The 22,177-nt window shown below is 40.6% G+C and overlaps 1 protein-coding gene across 2 annotated transcripts in view; it reads left to right on the top strand.

Annotated features, from left to right (window-relative positions):
• Nucleotides 1-22,177, top strand: part of ABCC9 (ATP binding cassette subfamily C member 9) — a gene marked incomplete in the record, with an annotated part of 749,052 nt that overhangs the window by 316,441 nt on the left and 410,434 nt on the right.

Below are 22,177 nucleotides of genomic sequence, written 5' to 3' on the forward strand. Positions count from 1 at the left end.
AAGGAATTTATCACAGGTGTTTGCGCTCGTCAGGTTTATCTATATATAATCATGTATACAGTATATGTATATATAGATATAGATGTATATATATATATATGTGTGTGTGTGTGTGTGTGTGTGTGTGTGTGAATATAGGTATAGATATACAGTATATTGTACCAAAATACCATCATATATATATTAAAATATGTATTTCTCTTGTAAGATGTATCGAGGCCACAGATTCATCCATACTTGTGGGATAGTCTCCTTCCTTACAGGAAGTGGCAAAGAGAGCACCCACAGCAGAGCTGTCTATATAGCTCCTCCCTTAGCTCCACCCCCCAGTCATTCTCTTTGCCTACTCTAAGTACTAGGAAGGGTAAAGTGAGTGTGGTGACAAAAATAATCTGATGGGCGGAGGATCACTCTTGCCATCTCTCAGCAATCCATATCCCAGGGGTAGAGAACTGGGAGGCGGATTTCCTAAGTCGTCAGACTTTTCATCCGGGGGAGTGGAAGCTCCATCCGGAGGTATTTGCCCAGCTGACTCAGCTATGGGGCACACCAGAATTGGATCTGATGGCGTCCCGTCAGAAAGCCAAACTTCCTTGTTACGGGTCCAGGTCCCGGGATCCCCAGGCGGTACTGATAGATGCTCTAGCAGTGCCCTGGTCCTTCAATCTGGCCTATGTATTTCAACCGTTTCCTCTCCTCCCACGTCTGGTTGCCAGAATCAAACAGGAGAGAGCTTTGGTGATTCTGATAGCACCTGCGTGGCCATGCAGTACTTGGTATGCAGACCTAGTGGACATGTCATCTGTTCCACCGTGGACTCTGCCAGTGAGGCAGGACCTTTTAATCCAAGGTCCATTCAAAAATCCAAATCTAATTTTTTGCATCTGACTGCTTGGAGATTGAACGCCTGATTCTATCAAAGCGTGGTTTCTCTGAGTCATTGATACCCTGATTTCTTCAAGGGGTTCCGTTTGAAACTATGCTTTCCATAGATATTAAGCTTCTGCCTTGTAAAGTTTTGTGAGCATATGACTGATCCTGTTTTATTGTGCACTGAGCATATGACTGATCCTGTTTTACTGTGTACTGAGCATATGACTGTTCCTTACTGTGTACTGAGCATATGACTGATCCTGTTTTACTGTGTACTGAGCATATGACTGTCCCTTACTATGCACTGAGCATATGACTGTCCCTTACTGTGTACTGAGCATATGAATGATCCTGTTTTACTGTTTACTGAGCATATGAATGATCCTGTTTTACTGTTTACTGAGCATATGACTGGTCCTGTTTTACTGTGCCCTGAGCATATGACTGATATAGTTTTACTGTGTACTGAACATATGACTGATCCTTACTGTGTACTGAGCATATGAATGATCCTGTTTTAACGTGCACTGAGCATATGGCTGGTCCTGTTTTACTGTGCACTGTATACTGAGCATATGACCGTGCCTTACTGTGCACTGAGCATATGACTGATCCTGTTTTACTGTGCACTGAGCATATGGCGGGTCCTGTTTTACTGTGCACTGTATACTGAGCATATGACCGTGCCTTACTGTGCACTGAGCATATGACTGATCCTGTTTTACTGTGCACTGAGCATATGACTGATCCTGTTTTACTGTGCACTGAGCATATGACTGATCCTGTTTTACTGTGTACTTAGCATATGACTGATCCTGTTTTACTGTGTACTGAGCATATGACTGATCCTGTTTTACTGTGCACTTAGCATATAACTGATCCTGTTTTACTGTGCACTGAGCATATGACTGATCCTTACTGTGTACTGAGCATATGACTGATCCTGTTTTACTGTGCACTGAGCATATGACTGATCCTTACTATGTACTGAGCATATGACTGATCCTGTTTTACTGTGCACTGAGCATATGACTGTTCCTTACTGTGCACTGAACATATGACTGATCCTGTTTTACTGTGCACTCAGCATACGACTTATCCTGTTTTACTGTGTACTGAACACATATGACTGATCCTGTTTTACTGTGCGCTGAGCATACGACTGATCCTGTTTTACTGTGCACTGAGCATATAACTGATCCTGTTTTACTGTGAACTGAGCATATGACTGATCCTTACTGTGTACTGAGCATATGACTGATTCTTTCTGTGTACTGAGCATATGACTGATCCTTACTATATACTGAGCATATGACTGATCCTTACTGTGTACAGAGAAAATGACTGTTCCTGTTTTACTGCGCACTGAGCATATGACTGATACTATTTTACTGTGCACTTAGCATATAACTGATCCTGTTTTACTGTGCACTGAGCATATGACTGTCCCTTACTGTGTACTGAGCATATGACTGTCCCTTACTGTGTACTGAGCATATGAATGATCCTGTTTTACTGTTTACTGAGCATATGACTGGTCCTGTTTTACTGTGCCCTGAGCATATGACTGATACAGTTTTACTGTGTACTGAACATATGACTGATTGTAATGTTTAAGTATGAACTAGTACCCTTGTTTATGCAGGACCACTCAGTCTCACACCTTACCTCGGGTTCACTAAGATCTAACTTGTGTGAACCCTGTTATGCTCATAGATCTGAGGGTCACTACTGTAGGATACAGAGTGAAGATGGTATACCAAAAGGAGTTGGATATGAGCTAAACAGTAATATAGTATGGTAATGTAGGATAACTCAGAATCCAAAGTTTAGTGAGAAGCTTATTCACATCCAAATGAGTTGTAGACTCGCATCACACACATATAAAATATTTACATAACTTGCACAGGCACACACACACACTTTAGATAGAGTTGTGCAGAGTAGCTTCGTTGGTTAAAGTCAGTTTAAGCACATAAAGTTCATCAGAGGTTAATGCAAATGGAGTAGTGCTTTTTAGGCAAAAGATAGATACGGCAAAAGTCACTGTGCAAGTCAATATAGTGAATCACAAGCGGAATAGTACATGTAATAGCAAGTGCATGAGATAAACTGGTTAATAGCTTAGTATGGCAGGTAGACTTGATTACATGATTATTTGAGGCAAGCAGTAGCAAATGACATGAGAGGCAAGATATCCTTATTTGTAAATTGGTAATACAGACCGGTAATCCAGATGATATTATATACAACCCGACTTCCCAAATAGTATCCTGAGAGTGGAGCAGAAGCGGAGTTACCGGAGAAGAAATGCACACAGCGTGTGCCGAGATTCAGTGAGAGTGTGTGGCGGCTGCGGTTTCACCTAGTGACGTCACACGCCAACGGACCAGCATGCGAGTAAGCAGGAAGCAAGCAGCGAGAGAGACAGGAACAAAGTTGTGGAGCTGCAAAACCACAATACTTGAGTAACAAGAACTAGCATCAAAAGCAGGAAATCCCAACTTAGACAGGAGGGAATAGCTGGGTGCGAAGTGTTCAGGAACAGTGAGTGACTGAACAAATTACCAAGCAACGTTCAACAGTAGGTGGTGCCTTAAATAGCAGTATGATAATTAGTTGTTAAAGGAACAGAATGGTAAAATCCTGACAGAACTCCCCCCTCAAGGAGCCGCTCCGCGGATCAAGGACCAGGACGTTCAGGATTTCTCCGGTGGTACAAAGAGAGGAGTTGGGGGGCAGAGAAGTTTGAGGATGGCTCCCACGAATCCTCCTCAGGAGCATAACCCTTCCATCTTACCAAATACTGTAGTTGATCATGAAGGTATCTGGAGTCCAAGATAGATTCAATTTCATATTCAACATCATCACTGACTTGAGGAACAACAGAAGAACTCTGTAAGTTACCCCTGACCAAGGAGTAGGGTTTTAACAAGGACACATGGAACGTTGGATGTATCTTCAGAGTAGATGGTAATTGTAGAGTCACGGCATTAGGATTGATTACTTTAATAATCTCATACGGACCTAAATACAATGCACCTAATTTTTTACTAGGAATCTTTAAACGTAAGTTTTTTGTACTAAGCCAGACCTTGTCGCCAACAGCATAATCTGGAGGTTTAGATCTGCGTAAATCATAATGATGCTTCTGGGTAGTTTGTGCCACTTCTAATACTGTTTTCAAAGAAGCAAAACCATTAGCAATGGAATTGATTGTATCATTTACCATTGGAAGTGTAGAATCGGACGTACAGGTAGGATGATACGATGGATGAAACCCATAGTTGATGAAAAATGGTGTGGTTTTCATTGAGGAGTGTAGTGAGTTGTTATAAGCAAATTCGGCAGTGGCCAACAGTGAATGCCAATTATCTTGTTCTAAAGTACAATAGCAGCGAAGATATTGCTCAAGTGACTGATTAGTTCTTTCCGTTTGCCCATTTGTCTGGGGATGATAGGCTGAGCTAAGTCTTCTACAGATGTTGAGGGTACGACATAGCTGGGTCCAGAACCTGGATGTGAATTGTGACCCCCTATCCGTAGTGACAGATTTAGGCAATCCATGAAGTTTCACTATGTTGTTTAAGAATAGAGAGGCAGTTTCTGAAGCTGTTGGAAGACCCCTGTGGGGGATGAAATGAGCCATTTTAGAAAACAAATCAACCACCACTAATATGGTGTTGAAATTTGATGAAGATGGTAAGTCCACTATGTAATCCATGGCGATGTCTGTCCAAGGTCTGTCTGGGATTGGAAGCGAAAGAAGGTAACCATAAGGGCGGTTATGTGGGTGTTTTTTAGTGGTACATGTAGGACAACTTTGTACATATCGAGTGACTGTGTCATTCATTTTGGGCCACCAGTAATCTCTCTTTAATAAATGCAATGTTTTATGAACTCCAGGATGACCTGCTAATAGTGAGTCATGAGCATAACCAACAATCTCATCCCTAAGAGCTTCAGGTATATAAAGTAGATTGTCATGGTAGTACAAACCGTCCTGATGTTTGTTTAATCCAAGTTGCTGCAAAGATGAGTCCTGGGAGAGATGCTGTTTTAGGGTGGTTTTAAAGCTGGTAGTTAAACAGATTATTCTCTCTGGAGGTATGATAGATTCAGGTGTTTCTATATGTGAAGGTTTCGGATCCTTCCGAGAAAGAGAGTCTGCCTTGAGATTTTTGGAGCCGGGCCTATAAGTTATGATATAATCAAATCGTGAGAAGAAAAGACTCCACCTGACTTGACGTGAAGTCAGGGTTTTGTTAGATTTCAGAAATTCAAGATTCCGATGGTCAGTATATATCAGAATAGGGTGTTGTGTTCCTTCCAAAAGATGTCTCCAGAACTCCAGGGCGGATTTGATAGCAAGTAGCTCCTTATCACCAATACCATAATTCATTTCTGCAGAGGTCATTACTCTGGAGTAGTAAGATATTGGGTGAAGAGGTTCTGTTGGAGACTTTCTTTGAGAAAGGATTGCCCCAAGGGCATACTCGGAAGCATCAACCTCCAGGGTGTATTGACAACTGGGATCTGGGAACTGTAGAATCGGAGCTGTAATAAATTTCTGTTTCAGACTAATGAAAGAATCTTCTGCTGACTGATTCCAAACAAATTTTATATGTTTACGTGTTAAGTAAGTCAAGGGTTGAACAATATGTGAAAACCCTTTAATGAATTTGCGATAAAAGTTCGCAAACCCTAAGAATCTCTGGATTTCTTTCTTATTACGGGGAGCAGGCCAATTGGTTATAGCATCCACCTTGTTAGATTCCATGGAGATACCTAGAGGGGATATGTTGTATCCTAAAAAGGAAATTGTATCTGTATTGAATATACACTTTTCCAGCTTAGCAAAAAGACGATGAGCTCTTAATCGTAGTAAAACCTGCTTTACATGTGACACATGTTTTTCGTATGATTCCGAGAATATAAGAATGTCGTCCAGATAGATGACAATACATACATCTAAGAGATCATGAAACACATCATTTATGAAACACTGAAACGTCGCTGGTGCGTTGCATAAACCAAACGGCATTACAGTGTATTCATAAAGGCCGTAACGTGTACGGAAGGCTGTTAACCACTCATCCCCTGCTCTCATCCTAATCAAATTATAGGCACCTCTAAGATCCAATTTTGTATAAATTACAGCACCACGTAACCGTTCAATTAGTTCAGGAATGAGAGGCAGGGGGTATCTATTTTTCTTTGTACATTTGTTAAGTTGCCTATAGTCAATGATTGGACGGAGACTACCATCCTTATTCTTAACAAAAAACATAGAAGCTCCAAGTGAGGATGTGGAGGGTCTAATGAAGCCTTTTTTTAAGTTATCATCCAAATAATTTTTTAAATGAGCTAATTCTGGCTCAGAAAGAGGATATATATGTCCTATAGGTATGGTACTGTTTGGTATGAGATCAATAGGACAATCATACGTCCTGTGTGGTGGTAATGTGTCTGCCTCAACCTTATCAAAAACGTCACTAAATTCTTTGTAACATTCAGGTAGGCCATTGACAGATAAATGGTATAAAGAGTGTTTGGTAAAACATGAATGTTTACAAAATGCTGAATCAAATATGACAGACCCCTCACCCCATGAAATAGTGGGGTTGTGTCTTATTAACCAGTTCAAACCAAGTATCATAGGATATACTGAAGTGGGAAGTACATCGAAAGACAATTGCTCAATATGACCAGACTTAGTTACTACAGTAATAGGAATGGTGTGATGTGTTATTGGACCTGAACTGAATAGTGAGCCATCAACCAAACGTATAGGAAGTGAAACACTCTTTTTTATTAGTGGGATCATCCTTTTCATAATAGGTATTAGCCCAAGACCTGGCCTCACCACGTAAGAATGAGATAACAGTTAATACCCTGACCCTATCTGTTGGATATGATTTAGGTTTCAGAGTAAACATCAGTGTACAAGAGTTCTTAAAATCCCTGAATAAAGCTCTCTCCCCAGAGAATTTTTCAGGAGGGCTAATTAAAGGTTCAGCTGAATTTTCAGCTACAGGAGGTTTACTAGCAAGCTGCTCATTTATGAATTTTCTGATATTTTGGTTCTCCAATTGTATCTCCCTTAGTCCCTGTATCATGTGATCCATACTTTGGGCTAGGGAGCCAACCCTATTGTAAAGCTCTGTTATATCCATTAAACAAAGTACTAGTTATCTTTATAGGCTTGGTAATATGTAATGTTTAAGTATGAACTAGTACCCTTGTTTATGCAGGACCACTCAGTCTCACACCTTACCTCGGGTTCACTAAGATCTAACTTGTGTGAACCCTGTTATGCTCATAGATCTGAGGGTCACTACTGTAGGATACAGAGTGAAGATGGTATACCAAAAGGAGTTGGATATGAGCTAAACAGTAATATAGTATGGTAATGTAGGATAACTCAGAATCCAAAGTTTAGTGAGAAGCTTATTCACATCCAAATGAGTTGTAGACTCGCATCACACACATATAAAATATTTACATAACTTGCACAGGCACACACACACACTTTAGATAGAGTTGTGCAGAGTAGCTTCGTTGGTTAAAGTCAGTTTAAGCACATAAAGTTCATCAGAGGTTAATGCAAATGGAGTAGTGCTTTTTAGGCAAAAGATAGATACGGCAAAAGTCACTGTGCAAGTCAATATAGTGAATCACAAGCGGAATAGTACATGTAATAGCAAGTGCATGAGATAAACTGGTTAATAGCTTAGTATGGCAGGTAGACTTGATTACATGATTATTTGAGGCAAGCAGTAGCAAATGACATGAGAGGCAAGATATCCTTATTTGTAAATTGGTAATACAGACCGGTAATCCAGATGATATTATATACAACCCGACTTCCCAAATAGTATCCTGAGAGTGGAGCAGAAGCGGAGTTACCGGAGAAGAAATGCACACAGCGTGTGCCGAGATTCAGTGAGAGTGTGTGGCGGCTGCGGTTTCACCTAGTGACGTCACACGCCAACGGACCAGCATGCGAGTAAGCAGGAAGCAAGCAGCGAGAGAGACAGGAACAAAGTTGTGGAGCTGCAAAACCACAATACTTGAGTAACAAGAACTAGCATCAAAAGCAGGAAATCCCAACTTAGACAGGAGGGAATAGCTGGGTGCGAAGTGTTCAGGAACAGTGAGTGACTGAACAAATTACCAAGCAACGTTCAACAGTAGGTGGTGCCTTAAATAGCAGTATGATAATTAGTTGTTAAAGGAACAGAATGGTAAAATCCTGACACTGATCCTTACTGTGTACTGAGCATATGAATGATCCTGTTTTAACGTGCACTGAGCATATGGCTGGTCCTGTTTTACTGTGCACTGAGCATATGACTGATACTATTTTACTGTGTACTGAGCATATGACTGATCCTGTTTTACTGTTTACTGAGCATATGACTATTCCGGTTTTTCTGTGTACTGAGCATATGACTGCCCCTTACTGTGTACTGAGCATATGACTGATCCTGTTTTACTGTTTACTGAGCATATGACTGATCATGTTTTACTGTTTAATGAGCATATGACTGGTCCTGTTTTACTGTGTACTGAGCATATGACTGATCCTGTTTTACTGTGCACTGAGCATATGACTGATCCTGTGTTACTGTGCACTGAGCATATGACTGCTCCTTACTGTGCACTGAGCATATGACTATTCCTGTTTTACTGTGCACTGAGGAAATGACTGATCCTGTTTTACTGTGCACTCAGCATATGACTGATCCTCTTTTACTGTGCACTGAGCATATGACTGATCATGTTTTACTGTGCACTGAGCATATGACTGATCCTGTTTTACTGTGCACTGAGCATATGACTGATCCTGTTTTACTGTGCACTGAGAATAAGACTAATCCTTACTGTGCTCTGAGTATATAACTGTTCCTGTTTTACTGTGCACTGAGCATATGACTGATCCTTACTGTGTACTGAGCATATGACTGTTCCTGTTTTACTGTGCACTGAGCATATGACTGGTCCTGTTAGTGTGTACTGAGCATATGACTGATCCTGATTTACTGATTACTGAGCATATGACTGATCCTGTTTTACTGTGCACTGAGCATATGACTGGTCCTGTTTTTTTGTGTACTGAGCATTTGACTGTTCCTGTTTTACTGTGTACTGAGCATATGACTGTTCCTGTTTTACTGTGCACTGAGCATATGACTAATCCTTACTGTGCACTGAACATATGACTGATCATGTTTTACTGTGCACTCAGCATACGACTGATCCTGTTTTACTGTGTACTGAACACATATGACTGATCCTGTTTTACTGGGCGCTGAGCATGCGACTGATCCTGTTTTACTGTGCACTGAGCATATGACTGTTCCTTACTGTGCACTGAACATATGACTGATCCTGTTTTACTGTGCACTCAGCATACAACTTATCCTGTTTTACTGTGTACTGAACACATATGACTGATCCTGTTTTACTGTGCGCTGAGCATAAGACTGATCCTGTTTTACTGTGCACTGAGCATATAACTGATCCTGTTTTACTTTGCACTGAGAATATGACTAATCCTTACTGTGCACTGAACATATAACTGATCCTGTTTTACTGTGAACTGAGCATATGACTGATCCTTACTGTGTACTGAGCATATGACTGATTCTTTCTGTGTACTGAGCATAGGACTGATCCTTACTGTGTACTGAGCATATGACTGATCCTTACTGTATACTGAGCATATGACTGATCCTTACTGTGTACTGAGAAAATGACTGTTCCTGTTTTACTGCGCACTGAACATATGACTGATACTATTTTACTGTGCACTTAGCATATAACTGATCCTGTTTTACTGTGCACTGAGCTTATAACTGTCCCTTACTGTGTACTGAGCATATGACTGTCCCTTACTGTGTACTGAGCATATGAATGATCCTGTTTTACTGTTTACTGAGCATATGACTGGTCCTGTTTTACTGTGCCCTGAGCATATGACTGATACAGTTTTAACTGTGTACTGAACATATGACTGATCCTTACTGTGTACTGAGCATATGAATGATCCTGTTTTAACGTGCACTGAGCATATGGCTGGTCCTGTTTTACTGTGCACTGAGCATATGACTGATACTGTTTTACTGTGTACTGAGCATATGACTGATCCTGTTTTACTGTTTACTGAGCATATGACTATTCCTGTTTTTCTGTGTACTGAGCATATGACTGTCCCTTACTGTGTACTGAGCATATGACTGATCCTGTTTTACTGTTTACTGAGCATATGACTGTTCCTGTTTTACTGTGCACTGAGCATGTGACTGATGCAGTTTTACTGTGTACTGAGCATATGACTGATCCTTACTGTGTACTGAGCATATGACTGATCCTGTTTTACTGTTTACTGAGCATATGACTGGTCCTGTTTTACTGTGCACTGAGCATATGACTGATCATGTTTTACTGTTTAATGAGCATATGACTGGTCCAGTTTTACTGTGTACTGAGCATATGACTGATCCTGTTTTACTGTGCACTGAGCATATGACTGATCCTGTGTTACTGTGCACTCAGCATATGACTGTTCCTTACTGTGCACTGAGCATATGACTATTCCTGTTTTACTGTGCACTGAGGAAATGACTGATCCTGTTTTACTGTGCACTCAGCATATGACTGATCCTCTTTTGCTATGCACTGAGCATATGACTGATCCTGTTTTACTGTGCACTGAGCATATGACTGATCCTGTTACTGTGCACTGAGCATATGACTGATTCTGTTTTACTGTGCACTGAGAATAAGACTAATCCTTACTGTGCACTGAGTATATAACTGTTCCTGTTTTACTGTGCACTGAGCATATGACTGATCTTTACTGTGTACTGAGCATATGACTGTTCCTGTTTTACTGTGCACTGAGCATATGACTGGTCCTGTTAGTGTGTACTGAGCATATGACTGATCCTGTTTTACTGTGCACTGAGCATATGACTGGTCCTGTTTTACTGTGTACTGAGCATTTGACTGTTCCTGTTTTACTGTGTACTGAGCATATGACTGTTCCTGTTTAACTGTGCACTGAGCATATGACTAATCCTTACTGTGCATTGAACATATGACTGATCCTGTTTTACTGTGCACTCAGCATACGACTGATCCTGTTTTACTGTGTACTGAACACATATGACTGATCCTGTTTTACTGGGCGCTGAGCATGCGACTGATCCTGTTTTACTGTGCACTGAGCATATAACTGATCCTGTTTTACTATGCACTGAGAATATAACTGATCCTGTTTTACTATGCACTGAGAATATGACTAATCCTTACTGTGCACTGAGCATAAAACTGATCCTGTTTTACTGTGTACTGAGCATATGACTGATCCTGTTTTACTGTGCACTGAGCAAATGACTGATCCTGTTTTACTGTGAACTGAGCATATGACTGATCCTTACTGTGTACTGAGCATATGACTGATTCTTTCTGTGTACTGAGCATATGACTGATCCTTACTGTGTACTGAGCATATGACTGATCCTCACTGTGTACTGAGCATATGACTGATCCTTACTGTGTACTGAGAAAATGACTGTTCCTGTTTTACTGCGCACTGAGCATATGACTGATACTATTTTACTGTGTACTTAGCATATGACTGATCCTGTTTTACTGTGTACTGAGCATATGACTGATCCTGTTTTACTGTGCACTTAGCATATGACTGATCCTGTTTTACTGTGCACTGAGCATATGACTGATCCTTACTGTGTACTGAGCATATGACTGATCCTGTTTTACTGTGCACTGAGCATATGACTGATCCTTACTATGTACTGAACATATGACTGATCCTGTTTTACTGTGCACTGAGCATATGACTGTTCCTTACTGTGCACTGAACATATGACTGATCCTGTTTTACTGTGCACTCAGCATACGACTTATCCTGTTTTACTGTGTACTGAACACATATGACTGATCCTGTTTTACTGTGCGCTGAGCATACGACTGATCCTGTTTTACTGTGCACTGAGCATATAACTGATCCTGTTTTACTGTGAACTGAGCATATGACTGATCCTTACTGTGTACTGAGCATATGACTGATTCTTTCTGTGTACTGAGCATATGACTGATCCTTACTATATACTGAGCATATGACTGATCCTTACTGTGTACAGAGAAAATGACTGTTCCTGTTTTACTGCGCACTGAGCATATGACTGATACTATTTTACTGTGCACTTAGCATATAACTGATCCTGTTTTACTGTGCACTGAGCATATGACTGTCCCTTACTGTGTACTGAGCATATGACTGTCCCTTACTGTGTACTGAGCATATGAATGATCCTGTTTTACTGCTTACTGAGCATATGACTGATCCTGTTTTACTGTGCCCTGAGCATATGACTGATACAGTTTTACTGTGTACTGAACATATGACTGATCCTTACTGTGTACTGAGCATATGAATGATCCTGTTTTAACGTGCACTGAGCATATGGCTGGTCCTATTTTACTGTGCACTGAGCATATGACTGATACTATTTTACTGTGTACTGAGCATATGACTGATCCTGTTTTACTGTTTACTGAGCATATGACTATTCCTGTTTTTCTGTGTACTGAGCATATGACTGTCCCTTACTGTGTACTGAGCATATGACTGATCCTGTTTTACTGTTTACTGAGCATATGACTGATCATGTTTTACTGTTTAATGAGCATATGACTGGTCCTGTTTTACTGTGTACTGAGCATATGACTGATCCTGTTTTACTGTGCACTGAGCATATGACTGATCCTGTGTTACTGTGCACTGAGCATATGACTGCTCCTTACTGTGCACTGAGCATATGACTATTCCTGTTTTACTGTGCACTGAGGAAATGACTGATCCAGTTTTACTGTGCACTCAGCATATGACTGATCCTCTTTTACTGTGCACTGAGCATATGACTGATCCTGTTTTACTGTGCACTGAGCATATGACTGATCCTGTTTTACTGTGCACTGAGCATATGACTGATCCTGTTTTACTGTGCACTGAGAATAAGACTAATCCTTACTGTGCTCTGAGTATATAACTGTTCCTGTTTTACTGTGCACTGAGCATATGACTGATCCTTACTGTGTACTGAGCATATGACTGTTCCTGTTTTACTGTGCACTGAGCATATGACTGGTCCTGTTAGTGTGTACTGAGCATATGACTGATCCTGATTTACTGATTACTGAGCATATGACTGATCCTGTTTTACTGTGCACTGAGCATATGACTGGTCCTGTTTTTTTGTGTACTGAGCATTTGACTGTTCCTGTTTTACTGTGTACTGAGCATATGACTGTTCCTGTTTTACTGTGCACTGAGCATATGACTAATCCTTACTGTGCACTGAACATATGACTGATCATGTTTTACTGTGCACTCAGCATACGACTGATCCTGTTTTACTGTGTACTGAACACATATGACTGATCCTGTTTTACTGGGCGCTGAGCATGCGACTGATCCTGTTTTACTGTGCACTGAGCATATGACTGTTCCTTACTGTGCACTGAACATATGACTGATCCTGTTTTACTGTGCACTCAGCATACAACTTATCCTGTTTTACTGTGTACTGAACACATATGACTGATCCTGTTTTACTGTGCGCTGAGCATAAGACTGATCCTGTTTTACTGTGCACTGAGCATATAACTGATCCTGTTTTACTTTGCACTGAGAATATGACTAATCCTTACTGTGCACTGAGCATATAACTGATCCTGTTTTACTGTGAACTGAGCATATGACTGATCCTTACTGTGTACTGAATATATGACTGATTCTTTCTGTGTACTGAGCATAGGACTGATCCTTACTGTGTACTGAGCATATGACTGATCCTTACTGTATACTGAGCATATGACTGATCCTTACTGTGTACTGAGAAAATGACTGTTCCTGTTTTACTGCGCACTGAACATATGACTGATACTATTTTACTGTGCACTTAGCATATAACTGATCCTGTTTTACTGTGCACTGAGCTTATGACTGTCCCTTACTGTGTACTGAGCATATGACTGTCCCTTACTGTGTACTGAGCATATGAATGATCCTGTTTTACTGTTTACTGAGCATATGACTGGTCCTGTTTTACTGTGCCCTGAGCATATGACTGATACAGTTTTAACTGTGTACTGAACATATGACTGATCCTTACTGTGTACTGAGCATATGAATGATCCTGTTTTAACGTGCACTGAGCATATGGCTGGTCCTGTTTTACTGTGCACTGAGCATATGACTGATACTGTTTTACTGTGTACTGAGCATATGACTGATCCTGTTTTACTGTTTACTGAGCATATGACTATTCCTGTTTTTCTGTGTACTGAGCATATGACTGTCCCTTACTGTGTACTGAGCATATGACTGATCCTGTTTTACTGTTTACTGAGCATATGACTGGTCCTGTTTTACTGTGCACTGAGCATGTGACTGATGCAGTTTTACTGTGTACTGAACATATGACTGATCCTTACTCTGTACTGAGCATATGAATGATCCTGTTTTAACGTGCACTGAGCATATGGCTGGTCCTGTTTTACTGTGCACTGAGCATATGACTGATACTGTTTTACTGTGTACTGAGCATATGACTGATCCTGTTTTACTGTTTACTGAGCATATGACTATTCCTGTTTTTCTGTGTACTGAGCATATGACTGTCCCTTACTGTGTACTGAGCATATGACTGATCCTGTTTTACTGTTTACTGAGCATATAACTGATCCTGTTTTACTTTGCACTGAGAATATGACTAATCCTTACTGTGCACTGAGCATATAACTGATCCTGTTTTACTGTGAACTGAGCATATGACTGATCCTTACTGTGTACTGAGCATATGACTGATTCTTTCTGTGTACTGAGCATAGGACTGATCCTTACTGTGTACTGAGCATATGACTGATCCTTACTGTATACTGAGAATATGACTGATCCTTACTGTGTACTGAGAAAATGACTGTTCCTGTTTTACTGCGCACTGAACATATGACTGATACTATTTTACTGTGCACTTAGCATATAACTGATCCTGTTTTACTGTGCACTGAGCTTATGACTGTCCCTTACTGTGTACTGAGCATATGACTGTCCCTTACTGTGTACTGAGCATATGAATGATCCTGTTTTACTGTTTACTGAGCATATGACTGGTCCTGTTTTACTGTGCCCTGAGCATATGACTGATACAGTTTTACTGTGTACTGAACATATGACTGATCCTTACTGTGTACTGAGCATATGAATGATCCTGTTTTAACGTGCACTGAGCATATGGCTGGTCCTGTTTTACTGTGCACTGAGCATATGACTGATACTGTTTTACTGTGTACTGAGCATATGACTGATCCTGTTTTACTGTTTACTGAGCATATGACTATTCCTGTTTTTCTGTGTACTGAGCATATGACTGTCCCTTACTGTGTACTGAGCATATGACTGATCCTGTTTTACTGTTTACTGAGCATATGACTGGTCCTGTTTTACTGTGCACTGAGCATGTGACTGATGCAGTTTTACTGTGTACTGAACATATGACTGATCCTTACTCTGTACTGAGCATATGAATGATCCTGTTTTAACGTGCACTGAGCATATGGCTGGTCCTGTTTTACTGTGCACTGAGCATATGACTGATACTGTTTTACTGTGTACTGAGCATATGACTGATCCTGTTTTACTGTTTACTGAGCATATGACTATTCCTGTTTTTCTGTGTACTGAGCATATGACTGTCCCTTACTGTGTACTGAGCATATGACTGATCCTGTTTTACTGTTTACTGAGCATATGACTGTTCCTGTTTTACTGTGCACTGAGCATGTGAATGATGCAGTTTTACTGTGTACTGAGCATATGACTGATCCTTACTGTGTACTGAGCATATGACTGATCCTGTTTTACTGTTTACTGAGCATATGACTGGTCCTGTTTTACTGTGCACTGAGCATATGACTGATCATGTTTTACTGTTTAATGAGCATATGACTGGTCCTGTTTTACTGTGTACTGAGCATATGACTGATCCTGTTTTACTGTGCACTGAGCATATGACTGATCCTGTGTTACTGTGCACTCAGCATATGACTGCTCCTTACTGTGCACTGAGCATATGACTATTCCTGTTTTACTGTGCACTGAGGAAATGACTGATTCTGTTGTACTGTGCACTGAGAATAAGACTAATCCTTACTGTGCACTGAGTATATAACTGTTCCTGTTTTACTGTGCACTGAGCATATGACTGATCCTGTTTTACTGTGCACTCAGCATATGACTGATCCTCTTTTGCTATGCACTGAGCATATGACTGATCCTGTTTTACTGTGCACTGAGCATATGACTGATCCTGTTTTACTGTGCACTGAGCATATGACTGATTCTGTTGTACTGTGCACTGAGAATAAGACTAATCCTTACTGTGCACTGAGTATATAACTGTTCCTGTTTTACTGTGCACTGAGCATATGACTGATCTTTACTGTGTACTGAGCATATGACTGTTCCTGTTTTACTGTGCACTGAGCATATGACTGGTCCTGTTAGTGTGTACTGAGCATATGACTGATCCTGATTTACTGATTACTGAGCATATGACTGATCCTGTTTTACTGTGCACTGAGCATATGACTGGTCCTGTTTTACTGTGTACTGAGCATTTGACTGTTCCTGTTTTACTGTGTACTGAGCATATGACTGTTCCTGTTTAACTGTGCACTGAGCATATGACTAATCCTTACTGTGCATTGAACATATGACTGATCCTGTTTTACTGTGCACTCAGCATACGACTGATCCTGTTTTACTGTGTACTGAACACATATGACTGATCCTGTTTTACTGGGCGCTGAGCATGCGACTGATCCTGTTTTACTGTGCACTGAGCATATAACTGATCCTGTTTTACTATGCACTGAGAATATAACTGATCCTGTTTTACTATGCACTGAGAATATGACTAATCCTTACTGTGCACTGAGCATAAAACTGATCCTGTTTTACTGTGTACTGAGCATATGACTGATCCTGTTTTACTGTGCACTGAGCAAATGACTGATCCTGTTTTACTGTGAACTGAGCATATGACTGATCCTTACTGTGTACTGAGCATATGACTGATTCTTTCTGTGTACTGAGCATATGACTGATCCTTACTGTGCACTGAGCATATGACTGATCCTCACTGTGTACTGAGCATATGACTGATCCTTACTGTGTACTGAGAAAATGACTGTTCCTGTTTTACTGCGCACTGAGCATATGACTGATACTATTTTACTGTGCACTTAGCATATAACTGATCCTGTTTTACTGTGCACTGAGCATATGACTGATCCTTACTGTGTACTGAGCATATGACTGTCCTTTACTGTGTACTGAGCATATGAATGATCCTGTTTTACTGTTTACTGAGCATATGACTGGTCCTGTTTTACTGTGCCCTGAGCATATGACTGATACAGTTTTACTGTGTACTGAACATATGACTGATTCTTACTGTGTACTGAGCATATGAATGATCCTGTTTTAACGTGCACTGAGCATATGAATGATCCTGTTTTAATGTGCACTGAGCATATGGCTGGTCCTGTTTTACTGTGCACTGAGCATATGACTGATACTGTTTTACTGTGTACTGAGCATATGACTTATCCTGTTTTACTGTTTACTGAGCATATGACTGGTCCTGTTTTTCTGTGTACTGAGCATATGACTGTCCCTTACTGTGTACTGAGCATATGACTGATCCTGTTTTACTGTTTACTGAGCATATGACTGGTCCTGTTTTACTGTGCACTGAGCATGTGACTGATGCAGTTTTACTGTGTACTGAGCATATGACTGATCCTTACTGTGTACTGAGCATATGACTGATCCTGTTTTACTGTTTACTGAGCATATGACTGGTCCTGTTTTACTGTGCACTGAGCATATGACTGATCATGTTTTACTGTTTAATGAGCATATGACTGGTCCTGTTTTACTGTGTACTGAGCATATGACTGATCCTGTTTTACTGTGCACTGAGCATATGACTGATCCTGTGTTACTGTGCACTGAGCATATGACTGCTCCTTACTGTTCACTGAGCATATGACTATTCCTGTTTTACTGTGTACTGAGGAAATGACTGATCCTGTTTTACTGTGCACTCAGCATATGACTGATCCTCTTTAATGTGCACTGAGCATATGACTGATCCTGTTTTACTGTGCACTGAGCATATGACTGATCCTTTTTTTACTGTGCACTGAGAATAAGACTAATCCTTACTGTGCACTGAGTATATAACTGTTCCTGTTTTACTGTGTATTGAGCATATGACTGTTCCTGTTTTACTGTGCACTGAGCATATGACTGGTCCTGTTAGTGTGTACTGAGCATATGACTGATCCTGATTTACTGATTACTGAGCATATGACTGATCCTGTTTTACTTTGCACTGAGCATATGACTGGTCCTGTTTTACTGTGTACTGAGCATTTGACTGTTCCTGTTTTACTGTGTACTGAGCATATGACTGTTCCTGTTTTACTGTGCACTGAGCATATGACTAATCCTCACTGTGCACTGAACATATGACTGATCCTGTTTTACTCTGCACTCAGCATACGACTGATCCTGTTTTACTGTGTACTGAACACATATGACTGATCCTGTTTTACTGGGCGCTGAGCATGCGACTGATCCTGTTTTACTGTGCACTGAGCATATAACTGATCCTGTTTTACTGTTTACTGAGCATATGACTGGTCCTGTTTTACTGTGCACTGAGCATGTGACTGATGCAGTTTTACTGTGTACTGAGCATATGACTGATCCTTACTGTGTACTGAGCATATGACTGATCCTGTTTTACTGTTTACTGAGCATATGACTGGTCCTGTTTTACTGTGCACTGAGCATATGACTGATCATGTTTTACTGTTTAATGAGCATATGACTGGTCCTGTTTTACTGTGTACTGAGCATATGACTGATCCTGTTTTACTGTGCACTGAGCATATGACTGATCCTGTGTTACTGTGCACTGAGCATATGACTGCTCCTTACTGTTCACTGAGCATATGACTATTCCTGTTTTACTGTGTACTGAGGAAATGACTGATCCTGTTTTACTGTGCACTCAGCATATGACTGATCCTCTTTAATGTGCACTGAGCATATGACTGATCCTGTTTTACTGTGCACTGAGCATATGACTGATCCTTTTTTTACTGTGCACTGAGAATAAGACTAATCCTTACTGTGCACTGAGTATATAACTGTTCCTGTTTTACTGTGCGCTGAGCATATGACTGATCTTTACTGTGTATTGAGCATATGACTGTTCCTGTTTACTGTGCACTGAGCATATGACTGGTCCTGTTAGTGTGTACTGAGCATATGACTGATCCTGATTTACTGATTACTGAGCATATGACTGATCCTGTTTTACTTTGCACTGAGCATATGACTGGTCCTGTTTTACTGTGTACTGAGCATTTGACTGTTCCTGTTTTACTGTGTACTGAGCATATGACTGTTCCTGTTTTACTGTGCACTGAGCATATGACTAATCCTCACTGTGCACTGAACATATGACTGATCCTGTTTTACTCTGCACTCAGCATACGACTGATCCTGTTTTACTGTGTACTGAACACATATGACTGATCCTGTTTTACTGGGCGCTGAGCATGCGACTGATCCTGTTTTACTGTGCACTGAGCATATAACTGATCCTGTTTTACTATGCACTGAGAATATAACTGATCCTGTTTTACTATGCACTGAGAATATGACTAATCCTTACTGTGCACTGAGCATAAAACTGATCCTGTTTTACTGTGTACTGAGCATATGACTGATCCTGTTTTACTGTGCACTGAGCAAATGACTGATCCTGTTTTACTGTGAACTGAGCATATGACTGATCCTTACTGTGTACTGAGCATATGACTGATTCTTTCTGTGTACTGAGCATATGACTGATCCTTACTGTGCACTGAGCATATGACTGATCCTCACTGTGTACTGAGCATATGACTGATCCTTACTGTGTACTGAGAAAATGACTGTTCCTGTTTTACTGCGCACTGAGCATATGACTGATACTATTTTACTGTGCACTTAGCATATAACTGATCCTGTTTTACTGTGCACTGAGCATATGACTGATCCTTACTGTGTACTGAGCATATGACTGTCCTTTACTGTGTACTGAGCATATGAATGATCCTGTTTTACTGTTTACTGAGCATATGACTGGTCCTGTTTTACTGTGCCCTGAGCATATGACTGATACAGTTTTACTGTGTACTGAACATATGACTGATTCTTACTGTGTACTGAGCATATGAATGATCCTGTTTTAACGTGCACTGAGCATATGAATGATCCTGTTTTAATGTGCACTGAGCATATGGCTGGTCCTGTTTTACTGTGCACTGAGCATATGACTGATACTGTTTTACTGTGTACTGAGCATATGACTGATCCTGTTTTACTGTTTACTGAGCATATGACTGGTCCTGTTTTTCTGTGTACTGAGCATATGACTGTCCCTTACTGTGTACTGAGCATATGACTGATCCTGTTTTACTGTTTACTGAGCATATGACTGGTCCTGTTTTACTGTGCACTGAGCATGTGACTGATGCAGTTTTACTGTGTACTGAGCATATGACTGATCCTTACTGTGTACTGAGCATATGACTGATCCTGTTTTACTGTTTACTGAGCATATGACTGGTCCTGTTTTACTGTGCACTGAGCATATGACTGATCATGTTTTACTGTTTAATGAGCATATGACTGGTCCTGTTTTACTGTGTACTGAGCATATGACTGATCCTGTTTTACTGTGCACTGAGCATATGACTGATCCTGTGTTACTGTGCACTGAGCATATGACTGCTCCTTACTGTTCACTGAGCATATGACTATTCCTGTTTTACTGTGTACTGAGGAAATGACTGATCCTGTTTTACTGTGCACTCAGCATATGACTGATCCTCTTTAATGTGCACTGAGCATATGACTGATCCTGTTTTACTGTGCACTGAGCATATGACTGATCCTTTTTTACTGTGCACTGAGAATAAGACTAATCCTTACTGTGCACTGAGTATATAACTGTTCCTGTTTTACTGTGCACTGAGCATATGACTGATCTTTACTGTGTATTGAGCATATGACTGTTCCTGTTTTACTGTGCACTGAGCATATGACTGGTCCTGTTAGTGTGTACTGAGCATATGACTGATCCTGATTTACTGATTACTGAGCATATGACTGATCCTGTTTTACTTTGCACTGAGCATATGACTGGTCCTGTTTTACTGTGTACTGAGCATTTGACTGTTCCTGTTTTACTGTGTACTGAGCATATGACTGTTCCTGTTTTACTGTGCACTGAGCATATGACTAATCCTCACTGTGCACTGAACATATGACTGATCCTGTTTTACTCTGCACTCAGCATATGACTGATCCTGTTTTACTGTGTACTGAACACATATGACTGATCCTGTTTTACTGTGCGCTGAGCATGCGACTGATCCTGTTTTACTGTGCACTGAGCATATAACTGATCCTGTTTTACTATGCACTGACACTAAGACTAATCCTTACTGTGCACTGAGCATAAAACTGATCCTGTTTTACTGTGTACTAAGCATATGACTGATCCTGTTTTACTGTGCACTGAGCAAATGACTGATCCTGTTTTACTGTGAACTGAGCATATGACTGATCCTTACTGTGTACTGAGCATATGACTGATTCTTTCTGTGTACTGAGCATATGACTGATCCTTACTGTGTACTGAGCATATGACTGATCAGTACTGTGTACTGAGCATATGACTGATCCTTACTGTGTACTGAGAAAATGACTGTTCCTGTTTTACTGCGCACTGAGCATATGACTGATACTATTTTACTGTGCACTTAGCATATAACTGATGCTGTATTACTGTGCACTGAGCATATGACTGATCCTTACTGTGTACTGAGCATATGACTGTCCTTTACTGTGTACTGAGCATATGAATGATCCTGTTTTACTGTTTACTGAGCATATGACTGGTCCTGTTTTACTGTGCCCTGAGCATATGACTGATACAGTTTTACTGTGTACTGAACATATGACTGATCCTTACTGTGTACTGAGCATATGAATGATCCTGTTTTAACGTGCACTGAGCATATGGCTGGTCCTGTTTTACTGTGCACTGAGCATATGACTGATACTGTTTTACTGTGT

The sequence above is a fragment of the Bombina bombina genome, chromosome 6, assembly GCF_027579735.1.
Source record: "Bombina bombina isolate aBomBom1 chromosome 6, aBomBom1.pri, whole genome shotgun sequence".
NCBI classification, from domain to species: Eukaryota; Metazoa; Chordata; class Amphibia; order Anura; family Bombinatoridae; genus Bombina; species Bombina bombina.